This window comes from Pinus tabuliformis, chromosome Q (assembly GCF_031772625.1).
Source record: "Pinus tabuliformis cultivar Carrire ecotype Pingquan chromosome Q, CPIR1, whole genome shotgun sequence".
In the NCBI taxonomy this organism is placed as follows: domain Eukaryota; kingdom Viridiplantae; phylum Streptophyta; class Pinopsida; order Pinales; family Pinaceae; genus Pinus; species Pinus tabuliformis.
In genome coordinates this window covers 1,280,910,366-1,280,923,731 of record NC_142296.1, presented here as the reverse complement: position 1 = coordinate 1,280,923,731, position 13,366 = coordinate 1,280,910,366, and positions in this window count along the sequence as shown.

The window sequence follows — 13,366 nt, the reverse complement described above, 5'->3', positions numbered from 1 at the left end:
GATGGGGTTTTCTCTTCTATTCTTGTCTGCTCCTCTGGTTCTTCTTGAGATTCTCCTTGGGGTTCTTCTTCTTCATTATTCTGTGTTTGAGGGTAGCCTTCATCTTCTTCTATGTCTTCATGATGTACTTGCCTAGGAATGTATCCCTTCTCATCAACCACTACATCAATGTTGTCAACAATTCTGCCAAGTCTTTTATTGTAGCATTTGTATGCTTTGCTATGAGGAGAATAACCAAGAAGAATGCCTTCATCTGCTCTAGGTTCAAGTTTGCCAAGCTGCTCATCAGTATTCTTGATATAGCATTTGCTCCCAAAGATTTTGAAGTGCTTTACGGAAGGAGTCCTACCATTCCAAAGCTCATGAGGAGTTTGAGTGCTGTTCACCCGGACATTCGTTTTGTTGAGAATAACAACCGCAGCATGTGCAGCTTCACCCCAGAAAGTAGCGGGAGTTCCTGATTCATCAAGCATAGCACGAGCCATTTGTTGGATTGTTCTGTTCATTCTTTCCACAACTCCATTTTGCTGGGGAGTTCTTGCTGTAGAGAATTCTCTTCTTATCCCATGTTCTTCACAGAAATCGAAAAATTCATTTGAAGTAAATTCCCCACCTCTGTCGGATCTGAGGCACTTAATTTTGTGACCTGATTCATTTTCCACCAAGGCTTTGAAGGATTTGAATTTTTCGAATGCTTCATCTTTGTGCTTCATAAGTCCTAACCAGACAAACCTGGAGAAATCGTCAATAAATAATATCAAGTATTCCTCTCCTCTAGGTGTTCTTTTCCTGAATGGACCACATGTATCTGTATGTACTAGCTCAAGAGGCATGCTAGCTGATCCTTCTTTCTCTGGAAAGTTAGTTCTGGTTTGTTTTCCAAACTGACATGATTTGCATATGGTGTTGTCAGGAATTTTGATATCTGGAAGATCACGAACTGCCTGATATTTGCATGCTTCCCTTATTTGTGAGAAGCTTAAATGTCCCAACCTCCGATGCCATAACCAGTGCTCTTCACCCTTGCTCAGATAGCATTGTTGTTGTCCTTATTCAAATATGTACAAATTATTTGGAGTTCTTTTGCCTTTGAGCACTGTTTTACCTGTGTCAAGATCACGGACAAGACATCCATTCGATCTGAATATAACCTCGGTTCTTTGATCACACATCTGACTGACACTTAGAAGATTATGCTTCAATCCATCAACATACAAAACATTTCCAGCCTTGACCTTTTCTTTTAACTGAGCAATGCCTTTTCCTTTTATAGTTGCAGGAGTATCATTTCCAAAAGAGACTTTCTTTCCCTTTTCTAGAGCAGAATAAGATTCAAGTTTTTCTTTATCACCTGTCATATGCTTCGAACATCCACTGTCAATGTACCATAGATTTTCCTGTCCCTCTACATAAAATGCTATCCCACATCTTTCTGTTTGAGGTTCCTTTATTCTCCATGTTTTGGTGCTTGAGGCTTGTTCCTTTTTCTGCTGGAACCTGCTCCTGCACTCAAAGTCTTCATGACCAAAGTTATTGCAAATAGAACATTCAACTTCATTTTCAAGAACCGAAACGTTGTTATAGGTCCTTTTTTTAATCCCTGTCATACTTCTTTGTTTTTGAGCTTCCCTAGTCATGATTGTTTTATATGCAACACATTGAGCTGCTTTGTGACCAAAGTTATGGCAAGAAAAGTATTGTCCATTGAAGAAACTTCTGCGGTTATCAAATCTACCGGCCAAATGATTGTAATTTCTATTGTCATCCATTCTTGAACCAAATTGAGAAGATTTTACCTGTGGCTGGTTGTAGCTTTTGTTCACCCTTAAGATGGATTGCCCCTGATAGTTTCTGTTTGTAACTCGTACCTGCTTTACCTGATGATCTTCATTTTGCTTTTGCTCATTTCTTCTTGCTGCATCAAGATAACTTTTTGAGGTGGATGCTTGAGAAGTTTCTCCATTATAGCCCAGACCTGTCTTGTTTAGAGGAGATCGCTGCACATTGATAATCTCATCCAAAGTTTTAGATCCTTTGACAAACTTGAGATTAATAGCTTTTGTTTTCTCAATCTCTTTTCTAAGACCAACAATTTCACCTTCTAATTTTTCAAGATGTTTTTTCCTTTTCATCAATTTGAAATTGTAGAGTATCAATGATCATGTTCTTTTCTTCTATACATCTCTTGAGTCTAGTAATTTCATCATAAAGATTATCCACATCTACAGCATCCATATAATCATCATCTTCAAATGCCATTAACAACTTATATTCATTACCTTGTTCATCTTCATCACTGTTTGATAGACCATCACTATCTTCATGAGTGTAGTAGCTTTTCTTATTTGCGTTCTGTTTCTTGTTCCATCTAGCAGGTTCCTTTCCTTTATCCTTATAAGGGCATTTTTCAGCATAATGACCTACTCTTCCATAAGCAAAACATTTAAAAGGTAACTTACCTCTGAACCTTCCAAAACCCCTTTGAATATTTCTGACAAAATTTGATTCTTCTTCCTCTTCTTCTGCGACGTGGCTTGCTTCATAATCTCCTTTGCCTGATGCCTTGAAAGCAGCTTCTCTTCTGTCTAAAGGACCTCCCTTTCTCATTTCATAAGCAGTTAGAATTCCATGTAGCTGAGACATAGTAAGAATTCGTAGATTTTCCTTTTCTTCTATAGCAGATACTTTAGATTCAAACTTGGGAGACAAAGATCTTAGAACCTTTTCAACCACTATAGCCTCTCTTATTTCTTCACCCAAATTTTTCATACAATTAACAATCTCATCTACCCGAAGAAAATAGTTAGCCACACTTTCATCATTATACATCTTGAGAGTCTCATACTGAATCCTGAGAGTTTGAAGTTTAGCACGCTTTACCTGTTCATCTCCTTCATAGCTTGTGACAATTTTGTCCCATATTTCTTTTGCGGATTTGTAGTGCATTACCTTCATGAATTCCGTTTGGGATATACACCCTAACAGAGTACTGACTGCTTTTGCATTTGTTTCATACTTCTTTTTCTCAGCTGGATCTGTAGGAGTAGCTGAAGGAAAAGCATAGTCTGTTTCTACAATGTCCCAAACATTTGTACCAAGAGATTGAAGATATGCAGTAACTCTTACCTTCCAATAATTGAAGTTTGTCCCATCAAAAACCGGTGGCCTGATTGATGCTTCTCTCTTGTAGTTGCTCATGATGAACGATCTACCTTCAAGCGATCAAGCTTCTCTGAAGGACTTGCTCTGATACCAATTGTAGGAAATAATACTGAGAGGGGGGGTGAATCAGTATTATCTAGCAATTTAATAAATCTTCCTTATTTGATCTTTGAATTATTTTTGCATGTCAGTACCATAAAATAATGAGCATGAACAAAGAAAACAAATAGTCACACCAAAGAACACAAGATGTAAGGTGGAAACCCAATGTGGGTGAAAACCACCTGCTGCAATATGTCTCTATCTTCTTTCAAATTAGAAACTTCTTTTACAATGATTTTGTACTGGTGCAGTCCTTTACCAGTACGCAGGCTGCAACCTGCAGAGAGCTACAACTCTCTCTCTCTCTCGTTTTCCAGTCTACTCCTGGAAGGGAGCTACAACCCCCTACTTCTTTTCATAAGGCATCAGATGATCAACAAATACATAACAGTTACAGTCCACTACAGATATCAGATCAGCAATAACAGAACTAACCCAGAACACCTTATCAACAGAGAAATTTGATCAACAGAACATCTTAAGATAGAGACGCAGTTTTCCCTTCTGTGGCCTGCGACCAGACGCAGTTAACCTTCCGCTCCCCTGCGTCCATACGCAGATATCCTTCTGCTACACTGCGTGCCCACGCACTGTTCCTTCAACTGCTATGCGTTCTGTTGCTTCAGGGACGCATCCGGAAACACTATCGCGCCGTGTCTTTTTGCTACAGGGACGCACCCAAAAACACTATCGCGCCGCGTCCTTTACTTCAGAGACGCACCTGAACCTTGATCGCTCTGCGTCCCCACGCAGATATCCAGTCACTGAGCTGCGTCCCAGACGCACCTGAACTTCGTCTGCCCTGCGTCCCCACGCAGATCTCCAGTCACTGAGCTACGTCCCAGATGCACCTGAACTTCGTCTGCCCTGCGTCCCCTCGGGTATGAATGATTTCAAGACTTTAAGTGTAACCCAAACAGTCAGATCTACAAATCTGATCTTGCGCCAAAGAGATCTCAGTCCTTCAGTAGATTCGCCTTTTAGATCTAGACCAGATCTCACCCAATAAGATATTCAACCAAAGACATTCCTAAACCAAATGATCTCCTTTGCTTTATATAGGCAAGCTCCTCCTCAAATCATGGAACAATACCACAAGCCAACACCACAATAACGCAATACCGTCGGCTAGATACCAAGAGTAAAACACAAGAAACCCCCATGTGTGCTTTTCTCTGCCTTAAAATGTGTGCACTGGGTGGACGCACCTCCTGAACGGCTGGCCTGCGTCTCTGGACGCGGATTCTGCATGGTGTACCTGCGGGTACGCACTTTCTGTAAGGTATACCTGCGTCCTCCTTATTTCCTTCAATATTTGATAGCTGATCATCAACTTCTGCTGCTGACTTGAAGTACAGTGACCTGTCACCTGAATGGGTTGCCATCAAGGACAACACTTTAGCCATAATGCCAACATCTTCTACTTACCCATTACTTACCTTAACATTTTTTTCTTCACTTATTTGGGTGCATTTAGGATAGCATAACCTTATCATTCTTTTTTCTTTTGAAAGGTAAACTATCTAATTCTAACCTTATATCTTCCTAGGGCTCATATTAAGCTCATGAGCCCCTTTTATTTTCTCTACCTATCTAGTGATCTACCAAGATTAGCCTATTTGGTGAGATTTTATTATCTAACCATAAACATAAAATTCAAAGCATGAAATAGTCAAGATTAAGCAGTTTGACTACCATGGGTTGTGGCATGTATGACAAGTTGCACACAACCATTATTTGCAGAAGAAGTAAAATAGTAGTGGCATTTAGACTTGCACACTTTCATGATCTGTTTTTGTGTTTGGGGTTAATATATATTATTTTTTTGATCTTTTATTATTCTCTTTGTCCTTTGATATTTCTTTTAGGACACACCCTCTTTACATTTTTTAATTTGGGAATACATTTGCAAAAAGAAAAGGTATGTACAATATTACAATACTGACCATAGTCAATTCAAAATTATGAATCCTATTATTATACGACCCTAATAGTGGCTTCACATGGGGATGCCATCTCCTTGTGGGATGTCAAGAACATCATCAACTAGTAGCTTGATCCATCAGGACAATCCCAAACATGTATATGATTTGTTGTATAATCTCTGTGACTGAAACTCTTGAACTGAAAATACACCCTTTTCTGCAAACTGGCATCTGATCTAAAAACTAAAAGAAGGTACTGCAATTCTCAAACCATCCTAATAGATCATCAAGATCTTTAGGACCTTCTCTTCAGGCTTCAACTTCTAATGAATTATTTCCTAACTTGCTGAAAACTGAAAACTAGAATAAACTGAATTCCTACCTACTTACTCTATTCAGTTATTCAACTGCTAGTTAGGTAAAATGAAACAGCCAATGCAATCATTCAAGCATTATGTAATTTGATGTATTTTGCTGCATTTGCTTGTTTGTGACCAAAACTGAGATTCTAAAACCAATTATAATGTTGTCAACAAATGAGGAGATAATGAAATACTTGATTTCCTTTGTCGACTCTAGAAACTGTACAAAAGGATCTTCCAAGATATATACACTAATGTTTAACTGATCTAAGGAAATCTACAATTGTTCTAGATGGCCTCCATGCCATGAAAGTGAAATGTCTTTTTCATCTTTACCGCCCTGCAGATTTTTAGATAAGCTTTGTGATGATATTCTACTAATTGAAATGTCGGTCTGGTGAAACCTTTATCATCTGGATTTTGAATCTCATAGTTAGTTAATGGAAAAAAATTCTGATTGCATTCATCATCCAACATATCAGCTGTTGGATCATAAAAGACGTGGAAGGATTGTTGCAACCTATTACATATGGGTTTTAATGGGACTTCATGGATTTCTACATGTTGTTCATCCTTTTCTTTGGAAATATTATACCATATTTCCTTTAAAAACTGAAATGAATCAAAACATAGTGGTATAGAACTTTCTATGTCATCTGATCGGACGTATCAATAGAATTTGATAACTTCACTTGTGAAATGAAGAATCCTGTTTAAGATTTTCATTGTCTTCTTTGTTGTCAATATCAATACCTAAACACTACTGATTTTTGATTGCTTTAAAGTTTTCTCTGATGAACTGAAATGAAGCAAAACAAAGAGGCAAATAAGCTTTAGTTATTTCCAAATTTTCTGCACTTTCTTCCTCACTTTCATAGCTGATATGAATAAGATGATCACTGTTTTCAAGCTGCTGAAACTAAATTTCTTTATTTCCCAAACTAGTTTATGATTTCTCTGTAAAGTTAGTTTGGATTTGAAGAAAATAATTATCATCATACTGATCATATTTAGGATAATCATTAAAAGAAGCAATGTCATCAAACATACACATTAGATCAGCAGATTTCCCCTCCACATATTGCTCTATAAATCTATCTTCTGATCTATGGTAGTTGGAAATAACAGGAATTTGTTCATGGCTATCAACCTCTTCTTTTTGTGAAATAAATGTGTCATGGTGATTTTGAACAAAAAAATTATCTTTGATGGTGATCTTCTGTATCCTTTCCTCTATTTTTCTTACCAAAATGTCAATTTTTACCTCTGTAATGTTGTTCTTCTCCGCTCCTGCTTTCAACTTTCCGCTTCTAATTTTCAAATTAACTTCTACATCTACTGCAATGTTCTACATCTATTCCACTGTTGAGGGGTTTCTTTCTCTTAACTTAACTTCTATCTCTGGATTAAATTCTTTTGGATAATGTGAGAGTTGAATCAGGAGGAGGTCTTATATTTGATGGAATTGAATAATAGATTTGATTAAATCTGTTAGAAAATCATTGTATTGTTTCATTTGGCTGTCTTTTCAACTGATTATAATATTCTATGATCACAAAAAGACTGACTTTGATTATCCATCTATCAAGGAAAAATTTGACAAACTGTTGGAAATTTGAGATGCTTGCAATAGGTACATTCTTGAACCAACTCTTTACTCTACTTTGCAAAGAGAGAGCAAAAATTTCGATTCTAATGTCATCTTCATCAATCTCAAATAAGTCCAGATAATTCTCAAGACCTTGAATATGTTTTTGGGTAGTGATTTTACCATCTTCTCCATCAAACCTAGGGAGATACTTGTAATAATTGTTAGGGAAAACATGGAGTGTAGGAGGTAAGATGAGTGGCTTATACCTATCAGGAACTTTCCAAGGTACAGGAATATGTACAGGGTTTGTAAGATCATTCTTGATTATTTGAGATTTCTTGATTGGAAAATTATCATCACAAGATTTAGAAGAATATCGTCAAATGTGTAATGAGATTTTATATTTACAATTTTCAAAGGAAATAATTAAAAGCTAATCTAAGATCTTCTATAAAATACAATATACATTGAAAAAACTTCTTGATGAGAAAAAACATGATGTCTTGGATAACAATCCAAGTTAGAAACCTGATCTTCCCATATTGTTCTTTCAGGTTCATTCCTCCAGTGGAGTCTTGATTTTGAAATTGATTTGGAGTCGCCAGGTGGATGATTTTAACCTTTGTGTGTTTGATCACTGTCCACCATCATAGATTATATCTGAACCTATAAAATATTTCTAAAGAAAATGTTAGTCATCCCCAACTGAGTTGCCAGAAATGTTATCACTCTGATAATTCCTTTGAAGTAATAAGAAGGAAAAACTAAAGGTAACCACAATCTGCTTTTGGAGATCAGGACCTAGCCTTCCTGATGCTCAAAGAGGGCTCTCTCTTTAAAATTTAACTTTGTTATAGTTAAGATGTTTTAATCTAGTTATGATTGTTCAAGGGGTTTTTGATTTGTATTTGAGATTGGGTGGTGGGATTTGCTTAGACAGATGGATAGAATGATGTCTTTTAGACCATTGGGCTATGGAGTCAAACAAAAAGGGAGAAAAGCTAGATTAAATCACTAAAGGAAATGTTCCAAAGGCAAGATAGCAGAGTGTTTTTTCAGATCTTTGAGACAGGGGTGAAAGAGCAGTGAAGGGTTCTCAAACCTGGATAATGAATTAGGAATTAAGGGGTAATCAAGATCAAAGGGAAGTTAAGAATCCTTTACCCTAGATATTCAAGAAATCAATCAAAACCAAAGAGCAATTAAGAATTCTTTAATTTAGATATCAGCAGAAAACATTTAAATGCATAACTGTTAAGACAGAGTGTAATTAAACAAGTTGTGAAGTATTACTCTGGTTATAACATTTGGATTGACAAAAACATTAAAGATTATGAATAACTTGAGAAAAATAATAATAACAGATGAAAATACTTGTTTGAAATTCACTCAACACATGAATCCTTGGAAATATTTGATCTTTATTTATCAATCCAGCTTGCTGGCTCAGCAAATGATACAATAACCCTCCGAGTCTTCTGATAAAAAATTCTATAGAAATGTCTAATAGAATCCACCTTAGAATACTTCAAATGAAGAAGTATTGATACAAATTCTAAACTGAAATATCTTGAAAATTTTATCAAGATTGGTTTTACAAATATCTCAAACTGTTTTACATTAATATAACTTAAATAAAGGACACTCAAAACTAATGAATCTATTTGGCACTATATTTATGGATTTATGGTGACAAAGAATAGAAATTCGAATTTGATAGCAACTCTTAATTGATGATGAGGCTTGCAAGTTACTAACTACCTCCTTCCTTTGTGCATTCTGCCCCAGAAATTATGCAAAATTAGGGTCCAATGATACCTTTGTATATATAAATATGAGATATATATGTAAAAGGTGAAAGAGGTTATTGTAGATAAGTATGTTATTGAGATAAAAAAATTTCAGTTTCCTAAAATTTAGCTCCAGCTGTTCATAATATTCTCCGCAAATATATGTCAAAAATAGGACTTTGGACAGTCCGAAAAATAGGTTGTGAATATATGCCTTTATCTCCCTTTTTGTAATACATGTGTAAAGAATGAGATAGGTTTTTGTAGATTTTCCATTTCAGAACACAAATATCCTCCATTTTCTCAAAATGCATCTTGGAATGGCCACAATAGTTTCTGTAAAATTATGGCTTAAACATGAAATTTCTGGAAAATGTACTATTCCTACTCTGATTTCATCTTTTAATCTTAATTTTCTTTTAACTATTTTTACCTTTACTTTGGATAAACTTCATTGTTTCTGGTGAAAGTGTATTCATCTTTGTTTATCCCTTACTACCTCCATGTTTAATTTTACTATTTACCTTGATTGCTCTGTTTTTTCATCTATCTTCACTTTGACATGAATTTATTTTATCTGGATGCTTTGTAACTATCTTCCATGCTATTTGTCTTCCTGTTGGCTACTTTTATTCACTTTGATTTTTCAATCTGATACATTTTTACTGATACTCTTTCATCTGGCTGATTTATCTTTTTCCTTTTACTGTGCTTTTTTGACTTTCGCTGTGTACATTTTTAAATGAGAGGGTCGCTCTGGTTTTTTCTCAAAATATCTAGAAATTGGTGAATTGGATTGCAAATTGGTTTGAATGGTGATTGCGAAAGTTTGAATGGGCTCTCGTACGGACAACGAGCTTGATTGGGGTCTTTGCAACTTCTTCATGAGTGAAATTGAGGTCAATTGGCAATTTCAACATTTGAAGGTGTTGCAATGGCTTGCAGATATTTTACAAAGAAATTGATCGAAAAAGGCAGAATAGGGCTTCTTGACATTTTTATTGAACAACAGTTATTTTTTGGTGGGTGAATTATGAATGAATAATGGGCAGTTTTTCGGGTTGGGTGGTGAGGTGGTTTCCCATGTCATCGCACCGCTTTATCGAGGAGGCGGTATTTTGGCGAGGTCACTCGATCTACCTTAACGCTTGACATGTAACAGAGAAGGGTCTCGACAATATCACTTTATCAGGCGGGTAAAGGTCGGATATCGGGTGAACACGATATGGCTATGAATCGTTAGACTTGGGTGCTGATGATCAAACAAAAGTTGAGTGACAGATTAGCACGGATGAAATGGGAAAGGTTTTGTGGGGGGCTGGGGATTTAATTAATGGTGTTTTGTGATTATTCTGGAGTTAAACACATGATTAAATATTCAAACGAGGTTAATGGACATATTATCTTAAGTTTACAAAGAATTGGTGAGTTAAGAGGATTTTGTCGGGGGGGGGATAGGGTAAAAATATAGTTTATAGTTAAACTAAGGGCAGGGGTAACATATACGAGCATTTATTTATATATGAGGAAAAAGGGTATATCAGGAGCTATATTATTAATTTAGAAGTTAATATGAACTGAAGTGAGAAGAATGAAAATAATACTAAGTATAATGTAATATTTTCGCTTTTCCTTTACATACACTTATACTTAGGATAAAATCTTTTTGTGGGTATTTTGAGTGAAATGGAATTTAACATGGGGTTTTTTACTTTTCATAGGAAAATGGAGTTTGACATTTGGAAAAGGGGTTTTTTTAAGGTTAATGAAGGGAAATGACTTTTATGAAGGGAATTCTAACACTTGATGTCCATAAGTCATTAAGTCGAGGGTCCGGTCCCACCAAAAGTCAGAGAAATGCTCTTAGCCTTTATGACTAGAACATACTTGTGGATGGGGAAACTAGTAAGTGTAGGGATGAAATGAATGAGGGGGAGTCAATTAAATCAACTTGTAAACCTCTGTTTTTTGCTTTCTTAATTGCTCATGCACATTGGAACACATGATTAAGCATGATAAATGTGCTTTTGTCCAATCAACTCTATACTTCAACAACCTTTTTTCTACTTACCCGTTACTTACCCTAACAATTTTTTTTTTCTTCACTTATTTGGGTGCATTTATGATAGCAGATCCTTATCATTCTTTTTTCTTTTGAAAGGTAAACTATCTAATTCTAACCTTATATCTTCCAAGGGCTCAGATTAAGCTGATGAGCCCCTTTTATTTTCTCTACCTATCTAATGGTCTACCAAGATTAAGTTGTTTGGTCAGATTTTATTCTTTAACTGTAAACATAAAATTCAAAGCATGAAATAGTCAACATTAAGCAGTTTGACTAGCATGGGTTGTGGCATGTATGACAAGCTACACACAACCATTCTTTGTAGAAGAAGTAAATTAGTAGTGCCATTTAGACTTGCACACTTTCATGATCTGTTTTTGTGTTTGGGGTTCATATATTTTCATTTTTTTTTTATCTTTTCTTATTCTTTTTTTCCTTTGATATTTATTTTAGGACACACCCTCTTTACATTTTTTAATTTGGGAATACATTTGCAGGAAGCAAAGGTATGTACAATATTACAATACTGACCATAGTCAATTCAAAATTATGAATCCTATTATTATAGGACCCTAACACATTCACCAACACATTTGTAGTGGTATACTTGGATGACATCCTGATCTTCAGCTAGAGTTGGGAAGAGCACCTCCACCACATTCGATAGGTTCTCCAAACACTGCGGCAACACAAGCTATGTGCTAATTTGGAGAAATGCAATTTTGCAATGACCCATGTTTAGTATCTGGGATACATTATTGATGAACGAAAGGTGCATGTGGATCCAACCAAGGTCAAATTCATTCGGGATTGGCCAACTCCAACCACTCTAACAAAGCTCCACAGCTTTCTGGGGCTTCCCAATTTCTACAACAGGTTCAAGTTGGGATTCTCTCATATCAACTGGCCCTTGAGTCAAGTCACTAAGGGAGGATCCAAAAAAAAAATATTTTGACCTGAATCTCAACAGAAGGAATTCACAGAGTTGAAACATCGCCTCTGCTCTACACCAATTCTCACATTACTAGACTTGCAACAACCATTTGAGCTTGAGACCGATGCCTCTAACTATGTTATTGGGATAGTCCTTACTCAACAGGGGCATCCGGTTGCATATCATAGTGAGACACTTTCAGCCACAGACCAAAATTATCCCACTTATGACAAATAAATGTATTCCATTGTGCAGGCTTGCCGACAATGGAAGCATTACATTTTGGGGAAGGAAACACTCATCCACACATACCACCAGCCCCTGCAGTTCATACAGACGTAAGGGAAGTTGTAGAATGATCTTCATTAGAAGTTCTCCACATACATGCAATAGTTCGATTTGAATATCAAGTATAGGAAGGAAAACACAAATAACATTGCAGATTGCCTCAGCCGATCACCGATCATGGCATTAACCACCGTGCTCAACTCTTGTGGGCACGAGACTTTTGATTAAACACTTGTCTACAAAAGCGACCCATAATTCGACCACACATATCTGATGCTCTTGGAGGGTCAGAAAGTTCCAAATTTTCACCTCTAGGATGCCCTATTATGCCACCTGGGACACCTTTGTGTTCCTTCAAGCGAGCGTGCCAAGATGATTTAGGAAGCACACTATAGACGGGCTGCTAGGAATTTTGGGGTCGAGAAAACTGTGGCAGTACTGCAGAAGTATTTCTATTGGCCGAATCTTTGATAGGATGTCATGAAGTACATCAAAACCTGCATTGTTTGCATTATTTCCAAATCGAACATTAAGAAGCAAGGCCTCTATACTCCACTGCCTAACCCTACTCGACCTTGGGAATCCATCTCCATGGTTTACATGTTAGGTCTTCCTTCTACTAAGCATGGCAACGACTATGTTTTTGTGGTCCTCAACAAATTCTCAAAGATGGCCATTATGGCAGCTTGCAGGAAGAATATCATAGCAGAAGCCACTGCTAAGGTCTTCCTTGAACGAGTGTAGGTGAACTTTGGAATTCCATAGTCTATCATCTCAGGTTGAGACAGCAGGTTCCTCAGTACATTTTGGTCCAGTCTCTAGTCGATGTTGGACACCAAGCTCACTAACTCCACAACTTTCCTTACCCAAACTGATGGTCAGATAGAGGTAGTCAATTAAAAGTTATGAATCCAATTATTATAGGACCTTAAACCATTCACCAAACGATTTGTAGAGGTATACCTAGATGACATCCTGATCTTCAAGTAGAGTTGGGAAGAGCACCTCCACAACATCTGACATGTTCTCCAAACACTGCGGCAACACAAGCTATGTGCCGATTTGGAGAAATGAAATTTTGGAATGACCCAGCTTCAGTGTCTGGGATACATTATTGATAAACGAGGGTGCATGTGGATCCAGCCAA